Source organism: Staurois parvus, unplaced genomic scaffold (assembly GCF_062004578.1).
Source record: "Staurois parvus isolate SC_StPar_1 unplaced genomic scaffold, SC_StPar_1.0 ptg000282l, whole genome shotgun sequence".
In the NCBI taxonomy this organism is placed as follows: domain Eukaryota; kingdom Metazoa; phylum Chordata; class Amphibia; order Anura; family Ranidae; genus Staurois; species Staurois parvus.
The window spans coordinates 7,222,760-7,240,584 of record NW_028318078.1 but is presented as its reverse complement, the minus strand read 5'-3'; the positions used below and the strand labels follow the sequence as shown (position 1 = coordinate 7,240,584).

Below are 17,825 nucleotides of genomic sequence, written 5' to 3'. Positions count from 1 at the left end.
AAACACTAGGATTGAGTCCCAGTCAGGACACTTTCTGCATGGAGTTTGCATGTTTCCCTTGCGTGGGCTTGCTCTCACACTGGAAAGACATGCTGGTAGGTTAGTTGCTTCAAATGAGTTCGCCAGACATGTCTGCCTCACCTTTAAGCACTTTGAGTCCCCAAGGAGAAAAGCACTATAAAGATAAAAAACTTAAAAAACTATAATCAGTAGTACCAAAGTTCTTCCTAAATTGAGATTAAGCCTTGTTCACTCGTGACACTGAGTTATGTCACTGAACAGGTAAATGTAGAATTTTAGTGGTTAGTCAAGGCTCGGTGTACAGTCTGGGCCTAGGATCAGAGGGGGACCAAAGAAACCCAAGTACCAGCTTTAAGACTAATAAGACACCTCAAGGTACCAGCACATCTAGACTGTTGGTACCATTGACCCTTTCTAGGCCAGGTCATTATTACTTTAAGAGATCTGTTTTACCCGTTCCATTTGTTTTAGGTTAAATAGGAAGATGATTTCATGACTTTAGGTTGGGGGAAACAATCACTGGCCAACTGCTCTCAGTGAAAACAGCCAAATGATGAGCAATAGCTGCTTGTGCCTGTCCTCCCTAAACACACACAAGTTGACACAATGACTAATGCTTAGTCAAGCCATGTTCCCTTGGCCTGGTATTTATGGCCACTCTAACCTATGACAAATGGAAGCAAGGATTGGGTTAAATTCATGACCCTGGAGAAATTGCTTATGTGCTGTATTGAGATAAAAAGCTAGAACATTTGGTATTCCTCTATCAGAGAGCATATATTATCAGTTTATATTCAGACAGCGTGTTTACGAAGAAGTGCATATATTAGGCGAAGACTTGGCAGGTGAGAATGGCACAGAATAATGAGAATACACAGGGGAACCTGAAACTGACTGGTGCTGAAAGGAGCAGATCTTGTGATTTGGCTCAACCCGTTGGAAAAGAAACAGAACAAAACCAGGAAAGGTATTTATAGTGACTCCGCATTCTTGATTGCATTTCATCCCCTTTTGGAAAAAAATAGAATTTTCAAAAAAGGACAAAAGTAATGACCGAGCACATTCCTTCTCTCACATCTGTGCCTCTTTATTTCACTTACATCGGAAATATACATCTGTCAGATTTTCTGACCCCAAAGTATTCTAGTGCTGAACTGCTATACATAAATATTTAGGCAATATGGGCCTGTCACTTGAACACAACTCAGTGAACATACTTTTTAAAGGAGACAACCAGAGATGATTGTCACCTAACCTGGACCTTGTGCCTGTAAGCCTGCAGGTGGGACTGGCTAACATTGAAGAGAGATCTTCACTCACTGAAAAGCCAGCGAACTCTACTTTCTTTTTTTTACTTTTTTTTTTCTTGTTTGCCTTGCTCCTCCAGTCAAACAAGTTTATAAGGTCAGCTAAGTTAATCTTACACATTTATGGAACACTTTGCATCTCTGTTAAGACAATATGCAGGTTGATCAGACTGTGCTTGCATAAAAACCTCCCTCCAAGGTTCCATGGCAGGTTAATAGCAATAGAAAATATACTTAGGCTCCAGAAGCATTGAACGTCAAAAGGTGAGAAGTTTGCACATGTTCTTCATGCCACTAAACTCCCCCCCCCCCCCCACCCATTGATGCTGGAACCAGCAGTGTGCATTGAGCATTTCACCACTTAGTAGTAGTGTATATAGCAGGGGTGTCAAACTGCCAGCCCTCCAGCTGTTGCAAAACTACAAGTCCCATCATACCTCTGCCTTTGGGAGTCATGCTTGTAACTGTCAATCTTGCAATGCCTCATGGGACTTGTAGTTTGGCAACAGCTGGATGGCCGCCAGTTTGACACACGTGGTCTATAGCATCCATGAGGCTTTGGTCTTGCAGCATCAGTTGTTTTTCAGTGATTTGCTGGGTACTTCCTATCTGTGTGCGAGAGCAATGTGCATAGGTATCTGTGTTTATAGATGTGCAATGTCTTCTGTTTAAAAGCCTGATATGTGTGTAATAGCACTGGACTGATGTAAGTGAAGGTTGGTTCAGATAATCTACCATAAAGTGATTTTTATTTTTCATTGAAAGAATAGATCTGTGGTTGAAATATAGTATAAGTGAATCCTGTTGTGGTCCAAGGCTTTTTCCCCTGAAGCACGTTGACTGTATTTGATTCTCTTAACTGTTTCAAAAACTCCAAATGGGATGAACTTTTGTACCATGTGCTTCTCAGAACACATCCAAGAATTTCTGTTTCAAAGAGCAGCAACCTTTCCTAGGAAACTGTCTTAGGCTGGTTTGTGGGAGTGGATGGGCTTACTGCGGTGCCTTCTTGCTTTGAGGCTTGACTTAGAAAGCTATCACCCAACTTTTGATGACACTCTTCCATCTTTTCAACATGATGTTCCTTCAGCACTGAGGTTACATTTGTTACTAGTAGCCCTCTATTTACAAATGTTACTGATCCATTTATATATGATTTATTTGTTAAAACGATTATGATGAACTTTCTGTAAGAAGCAGAAGTCCCACAGTGGTACACAAAGCATTATTTGAGAACCAATGATTGATTTTATAATTTCTGCATTCACAATACAGTCATCTTTGGTGTTTTGGAAGCCGAGTGGAATATTCCTCTTTGGCTAAAATTCAAGGACTAAAACTTTGATGGAAATCACTTTCTCTCACCCATGTTTTTATAATGCAAGGCCATATGTTTTCACAAGAGAATACTGTAAACTCTGACGAGAAAGCTTTGGGCACACTTCAATTACAGCACTCAAGGAAGATTTCCTTCCAGATGTTTTGCAACTTACCTCCTGCAATGCTACAAACTACCATTTTGAAAGCTCTGTCCCATGTGATCTTTTTCCATTCTTTTTCTAGTTGTCCTGTGCGAATTAGGTGTCAGTAAGATGTTTTCATTTTGAAGTTTATGAGAGAACTTCTGACACTTCAGAATAGACTTTGGCAATCTCTATCCATATGTTCTTGTGATCATTGACAGTTTGGGTAACTATAAATATTTTACAATTCTACAGACAATCTAAACCAACAGATCTTATAGAGGCCAGACTATGGCTACCCATATACATGACATGATCACTACCCTGTCTGGCCAGCAAGGGTCTTATTGGAAACAGTCTGTGTCTGTGGGCACAAAGTAACCTCTGAGGCTTTTTTTTTGGTAAATTATCTCGGGAAGCAGGGAATCATTTGGCAGAAATTGATTTTCTCAAAGTTCCACTGCCATTCACATGGGATAACGCTTGCATGTAGGTTGTCTGATCAGAGCATTAACATGCATGCTTGGCCAAAAGGGATCTTTAGGCAGATAATGCCTTTTGAGACGTTCGTAAGTTCCTGTGCATCCTTTAAAACAGGTGTGCATGTCTTATAATGTAGAGAAAATAAATGTTTGTATGTCTAATGTCTTGTAATCAGCCTAGTCAATTTATCAATGCAATCAGCCAGTGCTTTGACAATGTGAAAGCTACAAATCATTGCAACCAGTCAGCTTTTAGCATGATTTAGCCAGATCAATGAAGGAAGGATTCTCATTGGTTGTAGGCAGATGTTACATATTTCACATTGATCATTTATTTTTTCCATGTGCAAACTCATTTTCTGGTTTTGTTTTCTTGACACACCCATGGTCATCATTGTAATACCACTGTATCCCTTTAATATTGTATTTCAAAGAAGCTCAACACATTAAACACCTCTTATGATATACGTCCTAGAACTTACATTTGATGTCTGAGCTGTCCTAATATAATTGTGTGGTTTGCTAATTTAAGCACGCGGACAATCTATTTCTTTTCAACATCAATTAGAAGCCATCTGTTTTGAGAGACGGAATTTCTCCCATTGCTTGTCTTAGCATGATGTAACATGTCTGTCAAGTTCTTGGTGTTTTGCTCACAGATGTGTTTACAATCCATAGATTAGGAAAAGAAAGGTGTGAACATAACCGATTTGCTTTTTTTTTTTTTGTGCATTCATTTATTAATATTGCCCTAACCCCTACTTGGCATTAGGCACTAGAGAGGTACCTGAGTATTCAATACTCCTCAGCTGTGTTCATGTTAAAGACCACAATAAATAGTACCCTGTTTGTCAGCAGTTAATCTCTAGGATTTGGGTGGCTAGCAGCCCACAATAATCTGTTGGAATTCTGTGGTGCAAGAATATGCCATCCAATGAAACCATAATTTGAGTTTTCTCCTCTGTGCCTCTCAGGCCCCCCCTAATAATAAGCCATTCACTAAAGAATACCATCTTTTAAATTGACGATCAGTAAATATGCTCCTTTCACTTTGAGATTTATAAAAATGGCAAGTTTACACTGGTGATTACCAAAACGTTCCTCTTTACAGTGAGAGTCTGTGGAGAGCAGTCTTTATAGAGACCGTGAAATTGCTTGTCATTGAAAATCCCCTTTTGCATGGATGGCCTATAAAAATGTCTGCTTATACTGGTGGAGTAAGTTATCCTTACATTGGTGGTTGGTAAATTGGTGCCCTTATATTGGTTGGCAGTAGAAAGATACCTTTACATTGATGGTCAGGGAAAGACCCCCGACATTGTTGTTCAGAAGAGCCCCCTTAAATTGGCAGTCATGGAAAGTCCCTTTTACATTGGTGGTCAGTAAAAATTTTTCCCTAAAGCCAAAATTTAGCAAAACAAATCTTTATAGCTTTACTGGTTTAATTTATCTGTAATGCATGATGTCCCGTGCCATACAGGCAGCTACAGTAGATCTTGTAGAACTCTTCTACGCAGAGATGCCCTGTCCTCTTCCTGCTACTAAACATTGAGCACTGAGGTAGTTCATAGCTTTGGGTTTCCTGTGAGTCTGTAAGGAACAAGCTCCCTATGGGGATCTGCCCCCTTCCCCCTCCTCCTCCACTGGGAAAAGTTGTTTTATAGTGTACATTGCATGTAACAAAATCTCTGAAGGAGGGAGAGTCTGATGAGTTACAGGATCCTGCACCCATTCAGAGATCATGTAACATGCAGTGTACACTATGAAAGAACGTTTCCCAGTGGAGGAGGAGCGGGAGGATCCCCATTGGGAGCTTGCTCACTGCAACTTCACAGAACACTTGGAGCTATTAACCATTGCAGATCTGGAGACTGAGCAGCAGGAAGAGAACTGGAAATCTCTGCACAGAAACTTTCTACAAAATCCCGTTGTCTACACAACATGGGACTTATTTCATAAGTAAATTAGGTCACTAAAGCTATAGAGATTTTTTACAGAAAGAAGTAAAGGCCAAAGATATTTCGGCTGCACGTCTCCTGGGGATTACTAGAGTGTAGTTCTTTCTGCACTTCTGTGACTCGTGTTCAGCTGACAACGGGCTAAAGTCCACTCTTGTAAATATTAAAAAAATATGTTTTGGCGCTGAGAGAAGACAAATGCTCAGAGATATGGCAATAACTGAAATTATAATAGAATGTCAATCAATGATAAGTGAACAAGTCCATAAAGTCCATGAGATGAACACTAATGGTGGCAGCTCCCCACAGAGCGAAGCAGACTCTGTAGAAATATAAAGGAACACAAAGGGGGCGCCAACCTAAGTGCAGTATGTCAAAAGTATTTATTGATAAAATAGCCAAATAGCTACTCACAAGGTGCACAGATAAGGTGTTAGAACATGTCCTCAAAAGGGTCAGTGCAATGGCCGGAGGTATCCAATGGAGTCCGGGTTCCAGGAATGGAGTATGCGTCAGCAGTGCCAGTGGTGGATGCCTTGACAGGCGCAATAACCATTGTGGAACACAAGGAAGTCCGGGACCGAGCAATGGCAAATAGGGATGCGAGGGCAGGTCAGGTGGTGAGTCAGGTGACGCGTTTCAAAGCTTCTGCTTTTTCTTCAGTCCTTGTGTTCCTTTATAAAGCCCACTATCAGCTGACATTACAGAGCCGGATCAGCCTCTCAGCGAGCTGCTGGGAGCCTGAGCCAACTGTTCCTGCCCCCTCCACTGCCGTGCTCTAGTGAGCACTGGAGGGGCAGAGCAGAGAGCCGGAGACTGATAGTGACCAGCTGTCTGCTCACTGAAGGCTGAGAAATTAGCAATCAGTGGTCTTTGATCGCTCAGTTCTCAGTCTTAGAAGCGGTGGGGGACAGATGCAGCATCTGACTGATGCTGCATCCACCTAGGTGAGTGTTTTTTTTTTTTTGTACCCCATACTTCTCTTTAAAATTAATGGTTAGTAGAGAACTGCTCATAAGTTGGCCATAGCTGGTTCAGCAAGGACCTGCCGAGAACCAGTTCCCAATCTTAGAAGCGGTGGGTTGACAGATGCAGCATCTGACCAATGCTGCATCCACCTAGGTGAGTGTTTGGTTTTTTTTTTTTTTTTTTTTTTTTTGTACCCCATACTTCTCTTAAAATTAATGGTTAGTGGAGAACTGCTCATAAGCTGGCCATAGCTGGTTCAGCAAGTTCCATCGAACCATCTATTCGTAGGTTGATTGTTCTATGACTTGGGTACAACCAGCATGTTGGATTTTACATCAATTATTGCTAGAGGCTCTGTGATGAATGAACTGCACTCCTATGATCTCCAGGAAAGGTCCAGTATAGAGAAGGTTCATTTGTCAATTCACCTCCGTATGCTGAGAACTACTGTGGATATGTCCCTATAAAAATAGTTAGACCTTCTCAAAGCAACATCAAGTTATCAGAGGAACCCCACAGTATTACCTTTTGTATCACTTAACCCTTCCTCTTAGATTGTAAGCTCTAACAAGCAGGGCCCTCTGTTTCCTCTTGTACCAAATTCTATTGTAACTGTAATGTCTACCTTCGTTTTGTAAAGCGCTGCACAAACTGTTGGCGCTATATAAATCATGTATAATAATAATAGTGACACCACAGCTTGCATCAGCCTTGTGCTGAGAAATATTCCAATCAATACAGTGCTGTATCCGATAGGATTTCTTAAAACAAGAGTATATTACATTTAAGCATGCCGGTATAGGATCCTGCACCGTCTGCACTGTTATGTTTTAAATTATTTGTAGATATTAGGCCAGGAAAAAGAAGATATGGGAAAACTTGATATTGAGGATAATAAAAGACATCTGTACCCCTTAAGAAAGTCGGTAATGCTGACATGGTTACCCTCATGAAAACATACCTTTTAAATCCAAATTTAGGAAATGTGCAAGAGAAAAGAATGTCCTTTTCATTTTGACAAGTTGTCTAAATTTCTGTGTGGTTACGCAGGAAACAAGTTTGGCAGCTTTGTAAAATGCAGGGAAACTACTTGTAATGTACCATGCAATCACTGTGTTGACACCTTATCAGCAAGTGTTTCTGCTTTGTCTGTTGCCATGCCTTCTAATGTTTCCAAGACATGTTTTCACCTTTTAAGGTGATTGCGGGAGCCTGTTGTCCTTCTGTTTCATATCTACCACAACAACTTGTAGCAACATTCTATAGGTTTCTGGATTGGAGTTTACAAACAGTGTGGAAGACGCTCGTTATCAGGTATTTTCCTATGCTGCCATAACAGGTAGGGGAGGAATGGGGGCATAATAAACTGATCCAGTACACAGAAGAAGCCATTTCTATATTAGATGATTATACACTCTCAAGGGCCGCTGAGTTTATGGGTCCCCCTAAGCTCTGCACAGCCAGGCAACTTGCATTTTTCAGCCCTCTCATCTGAAGTCAGTAAAACCGTCCTTGAGCTTGGTTTTGTTGTTTTAATTAGTGGTTAAGAACTTGGATGGGGTCTTGGAGTATATGGGATGCCCAAGGAACTGTACAACTGTGAGGACGAACTTCTCAGCATAAATAGACAAAAATCAGCAAACAGTCTCTGCAAGGAGCACTGGGACCCCCTTAGTGAACCTCCTCAGACCTCATTTGAAAATCTCCTCATCAACCGGCTATTCTGAGGGTGTCCAAGAGCAAGGGATTCTGAGGTTTACATTTAAGTAGTCTCATTGAGAACTAGATGGGTATTGCACCTGACTGCCCTCTCCCTTCTTTGGCCCAGGGGGTATAGAAGTACACGCACTGTCCTGTTACTGTCCCCAAAAAGGGGAAGTTCCACTTTGAGGCTCCCCCCCCCTCCTCTTTCTCATTTGGCAATCTTTTTGGGCTTGAGGGGGAGCGAGTACCTGATTTTGACAGGTACCCGCTCCCACTTCCACTCGGATTGTCTAAGTCACGGGTGTCAAACTGGCGGCCCTCCAGCTGTTGTGAAACTCCTGAATAGAAATGTGTTAGAAGTTCTAGTTTACACCTATTCAGCTAAATAAAAACATTTGTATTTGTCTGTGTTGCTGTTGAAAAGTTACCCTCACTTCTTGTCTGCTAAGATGTTGTAAGCAGGACATGTGAGGAGAAATATCTCCAATGGAGTCCTGGTTAGCAGTAGAAACCTGACAGGGTTCTAACTCTTTCCTACTCTATAACACATCTAAGAAAAAGGTTTTGGCTGGGCATGCACTCTATGTCAGTTGACTATACTATCCCACCCTCATTGTTTCTATGTTGAAGCCCCAAGCACACAACATTTAAAGCCTGCTGAAGCCAGGACCTACTTTCCACCTTCGCTTCCAGCTGCATCCAATAAACCAAGACCACACGAGTCATCTCCCATTACAGTCTCCCAAATGATGTGGATTGCGTTGTAATGATAGATGTCCTTATGCGGGGTACATGCTATAAGTTTTTTTGTTTTTTTTTTCAACCCAGCGGGCTGAACAAAAAAAAAAATAAACGTACAGATCGCCATACTAACACAAGTGATGTTGGTGCAGCAATCACCCCCACTGTGCTATTGTATTCTAACAGGGGTACTGTCCCGCCACCAGAACACACTGATCAGCCCTCGCAGCCATTGGCTGACAGCACTGACCAGATGCTGCTTTTCCCGCACAGGGATCTGTACACGATAGCCAAAGGACAGCCAGTTCCTACTGTACCGAACGACCATTTTCGCCTGATTTTTGGCCCATGTGTACCCAGCCTTACACTGATTTTACAAGAACCTTTACAGCAAGGATGTGCAAATATAATGGTACTTTATCTGCATGCAAAATTGGTGATGTTGTTGCAGTGAGGTGCCTGGAAGCACCAAGTGCCATCCCTGAGCTTACCAATGCTTATTGATGCTTTATCACCCTTACATAAGAGGTACAGTACATCCTGTATTTTCTGGTTGTGTGTGAAAATGCTGAGCATATAGTGCCTTGAGGCAATTTGAACATTCACTTTTCTTTCACATTTCTTCTTTTGATGTATTCATGTGTCTGAATTGTATAAATATGAAGAATGTGGCTGTAAACTTGGATTTTGCTTCAAGATACAGTATTATCTTCATTATGACATACTGTATGTTCAATAATCGCTTCAGTACTTTAGTAGTGAAATATGTTCAGTAACCTTTTCTCTACTTTAATTTGTGCTTTTGAATGCTATGCAGGGAAGACCAGTTTATATTTATATACATTATTATTATACAGGATTTATATAGCGCCAACGGTTTGCTCAGTGTTTACATTATAGTGGGAGACAATACAGTAACAATACAGTTCAATACAAGAGGGATTTGAGGGCCCTGCTCCTTGGAGCTTACAATCTAGGAGGGCGGGGTGAATGGTACAGTAGGTAGTCACTGTGGGGGATGAAGTGGTTGGAAGAGTAGAGGATTCCAGAATTAGCAAAGGCGGGATAGGCTTCCCTGAAGAGAGGTTTTCAGTGATCGCCGAAAGGCAAGTAGAGTAGGTGATAATCTGATAGATTGGGGTAGGGAGTTCCAGAGGATGGGTGAAGTCTTGGAGATGAGCATGGGAGGAGGAGATGAGGGAGTTAGAGAGTAAGAGGTCTTGCGAGGAGCGGAGTGTACGGTTTGGGTGATATTTAGAGATAAGATCGGTTATGTAAATTGGGGCAGTGTTGTGGATGGCTTTATATGTCATATGTCATATATACATCTGGTGCCTTGTACATGGAAGACCCCTGTTTTAAAGGGAACCCGTCACTAAAGAAACAGAAAATATGCCCTTGCTTCTCTCTCTTTGGGGAAAAATTTCAGCTGGCTGACTGCAGTACTGACCTTCCTTGTTCAATACTTTGAGTTGCTGACCCAGAACAACCATGCAGATTAGTATGTCTGACATTTCAAAGTCAGCATGACAGCCAGCCAACTAGCATTTTCAGAAGATCCTCAGTGGCACTGTCTTTATTTCTCTCATGACAGGGCAACTAAACTGAGCACCACAAATAAATGAAAACATGCAGAGCAACAATATTTATTTATTATTATTTATTTATTTCAGGTACCTATATAGCGCCGTCAACTTTGCGCAGCGCTTTACACATCTATTGTACATTCACATCAGTCCCTAACCCTCAAGGAGTGTACAATCTAAGGTCCCTAACTCACATCCATACACATATTAGGGGCAATTTAGACAGGAGCCAATTAACCTACCAGCATGTCTTTGGAGGGTGGGAGGAAACCGGAGTACACGGAGGAAACCCACGCAGGCACAGGGAGAACATGCAAACTCCAGGCAGGTGGTGCTGTTGTCAGGATATGAACCAACGACCCTAGTACTGCCAGGCAGAAGTGCTAACCATTTAGCCACTGTGCTGCCCAAAATATACATAAATATGGTGCTAACAATAAGATGCGTGCATATATAAGTAGTGAAGAAACACAAAGCTGTGTTTGTGGGAATCAATGTATGCTACACCAAATGTCTTACCAATGCATACATGTAGACACCCATAGAACTGCACATAACCAGTGCTATAAATTAATTGTGCACACAGATAACAAATAAAATGTCCTTAATAGTGAACTGTCCCTTGACATCTTAAATGTTATCACGTGAACTTGTGTGGTATATATCCTATAGATTGTGATCTAAATGTGCCAGTAACAAGTGTCATACGATTATGGTCTCATTAAATGGTGATCGTCCCTTTAAATCCACTGTACTTCAAGTAGATCAGTGTAACACACTATTGTGGAAACGTGTACGGTGCTCCTGTGTCACCCCTTAGTGCTTATCCATCTCCAACACTCTATTGCGCTCACCTCTCACGTTTTACCCATAATAACAGGTCAAACTGCAGTTTTCCCTTTAACCCGGGAGGGTATAATGGTACACAGACCTTCACCACCATTAGCCAGCACTTTTACACATCTCCAGATCGCTCCACATCCATGTGAAAAGAATTCTCACTATAGTGAAGTATTGCCATATACATTGTTTGCTGAAAGAAGTGTGCAGAAATCCCTTTTCCAAAATGGCGGCACATGCACTTCTGGTTTGTGGCCTGACGTCATCGGCGTACACCTCTAACTTCCCCCCCCCCAGGCAAATACTTGCCTGAGTCCTGTATTGATCAAGTGCTGTGCCTATTTGCAGTGGCCCTCCACCCTCTCACAGGCAGCAGCAGTAGCCATGGGCTCCTGCTACTGGAAATCAAACTCAGTGAGCAGAGATATGGAGGGTTGCTGAGCTGTGCAGTGTGTGCCAATAGACGCACAGCCTGGCTCAAGAGCAAGCTTTACAACCGCTTTATTATTGATTGAGAGAGTTCAGTTCCGCTTTAACACAAACTTGTGCTTTTCCCGAGCAGGACTCCTGGCAGCTACTTCTAATACAGTGTATCCTTTTTTGTCTACATTTTAACTAGCACTGATCAGGAAACACTTTATCTAATCAGACATTAGAGAGTCAAACAGACAACAGATCCCAAAAGCTATACTCAGGTGAATGTCCCTGCTGAGGGGACAAGGGCATATGAGATACATCCTAGGTTCCAGTAAATCTCCATGTTATAGAAGTTCAGGAGCTGTGTATTTTGTAGAGTGGGTATGTTAATGCTGCTGTTACTTTTACACAACTACATTATGGTATGTCAACTAGAAAGAATTGGACTTGTACATCCTTTAGATTGTAAGCTCCATAAGCAGGGCCCTCCTGTTCCTACTGTATGGTGTAAACTGTTGGTGCTATATAAATCCTGTATAATAATAATAATCATACATAGTTCTTGCCAAGAAATAACTGAAAACCCTTAAAACATCCTTACCAAATACAACAGATGCATTTTGGAGTTCTGACTGATTGTTTTCATCCCACAAATTGTGCATCACTAAAGGTAGAATAGGGAAAAAATGCCCAAATGTCATGCTTGCAGTCTTGAAATATGGAAAGCATACCTACAAAATGCACTATGATATGAACCATGCAAAAAAAAAAAAAATTTAAAATTAAAAAAAAAAAAAGGCTGTGTATGCATCAGAGAAAATAGTTCTCTAGATGCATCATCCCTACTGCTGTTTTGTCTGTTCAAGATGAAAATCAGAGCGCACTTCATCAATTAGGTGCTAAATGCCTATAAGTCTCATTTCTATCTGAGGGGTCCACCCAAACTGAGGTCAGGGTGTTAACAAGCATACTTCCTTTTCTTTGTTTAAACACTCCTGTATGTCACATGAAGAGGTGTCGCAGACAAACCCCATCCTCTTACAAACCATATTTTAAGAACAGTAAATAAATGATGTGGGGGGTATGTTTTGTGAAATGTAAAATATATTATTTGGCAGCAAAGAAACCAATAACATTTTTAAAATGTAAAGATAATGTATACTTTTGTGTAAAAAAAAAATAATAATAAATTAAATGCACCCATGTTGAAAAAAGAAAAATGTGCATTTATTATAATTTTTTTTTTTTTTGCATTGGAGCCTGCAAAGAATTGCAACAGCAATTAGTGGATCGGGGTGCAATGCACAGCCTTCTGCAAGAAATTCCTCCAGCTCCAGATCTGTGTGAAGGTATTAACCTACCATAAGGGTCCTTTCACACAGGGGTTCCGTATGTCCATTTTTCATCTGTTCGTTTACAGATGAAAAACTGACACCCATGTATTTCTATGGACTAATGGATGTAAACGGATGATCATCTGTTTACATCTGTTAATGTCTGCATCCGTTAACATCTGCTTTTTGAAGGAAGAAAACCCTATTTTCTTCCATAACAAAAAACAAAACGTTTGAAAAACGGATGTATATGTACATACGGTCCATTTTTGCATTGGTAAAGGATGCAAAAACTGACGAGAAACTGATGAAAACAAAACTGATGTAAACAGATGTAAATTGATCTGTTTTTTCTTTTTTCAAAAATGTATTGAACTGATGAAAAAAACCAGAACGCCTCTGTGAAAGGACCCTTATGGGTCTGGAGGAAGTAATCCTTGAACCACAAGTGCAGTGAATTCAGCGTTGCTGTGCTCCATTAAAGGATAAGTTTACCTTTGGTAACATGTTACACCCATTCCTAGAGTTTGACATGTAACCTGTTCCCAATGCTGCCACCTGATTCAGGAGACGTTCCCCATTAAAAGCTGTCACTTTTTTAATAGAGCGCAGCCGTGCGGTGCTCCGCCCACACAGCCGCATCATTCATAAAATAGAGTTCTGTGCATGAATGTACTACCAGTCTCGACAGCCTCTATGGGTCTCTCACAGATCCGTTTCACAGCTGTGGGGATGGAACCACACAGCCATGAGAAATTCCTTCTCTCAGCAGTACCCTGAATTATTTTTACTCTGATTCAGGCCTCGTTCACATCATACATGCAGAAAAACTGATGGAAAATGACACAGATTTCTCTTGCAGAAACACGAGTTTAGATCCGTTTTCATGTGCACTGAAATGAGTTTTATACACGTTGCAGATTCCTGTGCAGAAAAAATCTGCACATTTATACTTGTGTTGTGGTGTGAACAGGGCACATAGAGAACAATTGATTTTCGTTGTGCCCTTGCAGAACATGTGCAGAAAACCTGACGTTTCTGCACACGTGTGGACGAGGCCTCAGGTAGAAGAGTTCCATTTGCTATACCATGTTTCATGTTACACATGAACACATGGTCAGGGATGTTGCTTTAACCTCTTTCCCGGAGTAGAAATACTGCTACAGGGAGGCAGGGGTGTGCAAAATCACGTATATATACTTGATTCTGCATTTTCGGGTAGGGGGCGCGTGCGAGCCCTACCCGGGCCGCTATTTGCAGCCTCGGCTATCAATCCTCGGATCCCGGCCGGTGATTACTCACCGGCACCCGGTGATCACCAAGTATTACCAATGAGGGGAGAGAACTGTGTGTAAACAATATAGTTCTCTCCCCTGTCAGCTCCAGCACACTGCTTTATATGGCTCTGCATAGTGCCAGTGCCATTAGCACAGTGTCGGTGTTTATTAGCACTGATCACTGTATTAGTGTCAGTGGGGATGTCAATGACACCAAGCCAGTTCCCCCCCAGTGTCAGAATGCCCGCCGGAGTCCCGCTATAAGTCACTGATCGCCGCCATTACTAGTAAAAAACAAACAAACAGTATATATACCGCTATTTGTAAATGCTTTAACTTTCACGTAAACCAGTTAATCTACAAGCAGTGGGATTTTTTTTTTAGCAAAGACATATATCAGAATACATTTTGGCCTAAATTTATGACGAAATTAAGATTTTTTTTACTGGACATGTTTAATAGCAAAAAGTCAAAAATATTGTTTTGTTTTATTTTTCTCAAAATTGTCAGTTTTTTTTTTTTATAGCCCAAAAAAATGCACAGACGATCAAATACCGCTGAAAGAAAGCTCTATTCTTGGGAAAAAAAGGACATACATTTCATTTGGGTGCAGTGTTGCATGACCGCGCAATTGTCAGTTAAAATAACTATTGCAAAAAATTGCCTGGTCAGTAAGGGGGAAAATCCTCTGAAGGGCATGTGGTTAAAAAAGAGAAATTTGATAGTTTTATTTAAAAAAGAAAGATGCCAAAAACAATGCAGTTTTGTTACCCCTTTTAACCAATCAATGTCAGATTTGCATGTTTGTATGGCTCAGTTAATGACAGTTAATAGCCATTAAATATGGCCTAAAAAAAAAAATCAGATATGGGGGGCAATAATGAAGAAACTTGTCTCTGAGCTGTAGACAGGTAGTCTTGTGACCTGGAGCTGCAGTAACTGTGCATGGCACTGATGCCGTGCGTTTTCTCCCACAGTGCAGAGTTGCTGTGGGTCATGTGACCTGAAGCCAGCATGTTCGTTCATGTGTCCCACAACTTATAATAAAGCTTACCTGTAGCTACAAGGAATACACTATATTGCCAAAAGTAATGGGATTCCTGCCTCTACACATACATGAACTTTAATAGCATCCCAGTCTTAGTCCGCAGGATTCAATATTGAGTAGACCCACCCTTAGCAGCTATAGGGATTGTGCCTTGTATTTTTACTGCACAAGGCACTATTTACTTTTCATGTGCACATAGAAATCAGTTGTTTGATGTGTGCAGATTAATGCAGGTCACCACACATGGTGTAAATGAGCCCCAATTGGATTACGGTTCCATACAATGAAAAAAAAAGAAAACGTCTGTCCAATAAAGTGCCAGTGAAAGTCTTATACTTTTCAGAAATAAGTCTATATACTGGAGATCCACAGTTAGTAATTTTTATTTTCACACTCACATCTCCTGGGATACAGTCCTGGGTCTCTCTTTTCTGTGAAGCCGCAGACATTTCCATGTTTCACCCAGGACCACTCAGGAGACACTATGGGGTTTGTACACTAAAAATAAATAGAATATGTACTGTGCAAGTGCAGTTGCTCCAGAGCTTTGTAAATGAGGTAAAGCTACACTTTACAAAGAATACCCAATCACGTGCAAGCAAGGAAAATAAAAAAATTGCATGTTGGCTTGCACATGATTGAATGAAGCGCAACCCCTGAAATACAACCCCATACCATAATCCCCCCTCCACCAAACTTTACACCTAGCACAATGAAGTCGGGCAAGTCGCCAAGCCCTGACATGTCCATCAGATTGCCAAACAGAGAAGCGTGATTGGTCACTCCAGAGAACACGCCTCCACTGCTCTAGAGTCTAGTGGCGGTGTGCTTTACACCACTGTATCTGATGCTTTGCATTGCACTTGGCGATGTAAGGCTTGGATGCAGCTCCTCAACCATGGAAACCCATTCAATGAAGCTCTCTATGCACTGTTGTGCTAATCTGAAGGCCACATGAAGTTTGGAGGTCTTTAGCTATTCACTCTGCAGACAATTGGCAACTTCTGCGCACTGTGTGCTTCAGCATATGCTGACCCCGCTCTGTCATTTTACGTGGCCTACCACTTCATGGCTGAGTTGCTTTTGTTCAAAGTTGATTCCACTTTGTTATAATATCACTAACAGTTGAGCGTGGAATATTTTAGTAGCAAGAAAATTTCACAAATGGACTTATTGCACAGGTGGCAACCTATCACGGTACTACGCTAGAATTCACTGAGCCCTTAAGAGCGACCCATTCTTTCACAAATGTTTGTAGAAGCAGTCTGCATGCCTGGGTGCTTGATTTTATACACCTGTGGCCATGGAGGTGATTGGAACACCTGAATCCATTGATTTGGAGAGGTGTCCCAATACTTTTGGCAATAGAGTGTATCTCCTAAACTTGCACTGTTTAGGAGATATTCATGGTTTCTGCAGCCAGTGATGTCACCGGTGCATGCTCTCTGTGCTCGGAATGGAGATCATACTGAGTATTGCCTACTTTCAGAGCGCTGTGCTGTATTCATGGCTCCCATGCACGGGCATAACATCATCATGGCTTAGCCATTCAAATGGCCAGAGCCCACAAACCCAGAAGGAAGACCAGGTGAAGATGGAAGCCCTGTCCTCGATGACAGTGCGCTGCTAGAGGACTTTGTTTTAAGTCTTTCATAATGTGTTAGTATGCAGTGTATACTAACACATTATTATTATTATTATTATTATTATTATTATACAGTATTTATATAGCGCCAAAGGGTATGCTCAGCGCTGTACAGTAGCAAGGGGGACAGAACATGAGACAAGACAGTAACAATACACTACACGAGGGGTTCGAGGGCCCTTTTCTTTCGAGCTTACAATCTAGGAGCCATTGACTTGCAGGGGGAAGGTTTTTTTTTTTTTCAAATTAAAGCCTTTACTACTGCTTTAATGTTCATTCAGCTGTTCAGCTTTAGGGTTCATTCACACGGACATCTAAAGCCATGTTTAGATGCATACAGCATATAGTTTTGTATACAGCTAAACTCAGCAGTATACAAATAAATGGGGCCATACAGGCAGCTGCATATACAAATGAAATGTGCTCCCTGTTTAAAGACATACAAAAAAGTTGAACACAGCTGCGTTCAGGGCCTTACATATCTGCAGATAGGTCTGGGACTGTACATATTTGCATATAAATGTGTTTAAATGATTATATGCGTAAAGTAAATAAAATGATTATACACGTCTAAACACATCTTAATGCAAGTACTTTTAGACCTGCATTTTATTTGCATTTACTTGAACATGCATTCTCTGCAGATAATTCATATACCTGTGTGAATGATCCCTTAATAAATATAGTTTAGATACATCAGTTTTCTGAAACATTCATTCAAAAGCAATACTACTTATTTGTTTTTTGCCCCTATTTTGTATCTTTATTCTTGGGTAGGTAAGTATATTGCAGTGAAAGTGCACTGAGGCTGTGAGCGGATCACACCCTCTATGCTGTAAGCACAGGAAGGATGTACAAAAGGGAAGACATGCTCTTTTTTGTCAGGTTTACATTTATATATAACCGTAATTGACAGATGCAGTGGTGAAATGATCTATTAGGTCAGCAGAAAAAAGGCACATGATCAGGGTGTAATTTCACAGCTATACCAATAACTCAGCTAGCTGCCTCTTGCAGCAGCCACATTGGGCTG

General features: G+C 41.2%; 1 protein-coding gene across 4 annotated transcripts in view; it reads left to right on the top strand.

Annotated features, from left to right (window-relative positions):
* The window catches only part of ARHGEF3 (Rho guanine nucleotide exchange factor 3), a 442,548-nt gene that overhangs the window by 265,797 nt on the left and 158,926 nt on the right, over positions 1-17,825 (top strand). The gene's annotated exons all lie outside the window — the stretch shown is intronic.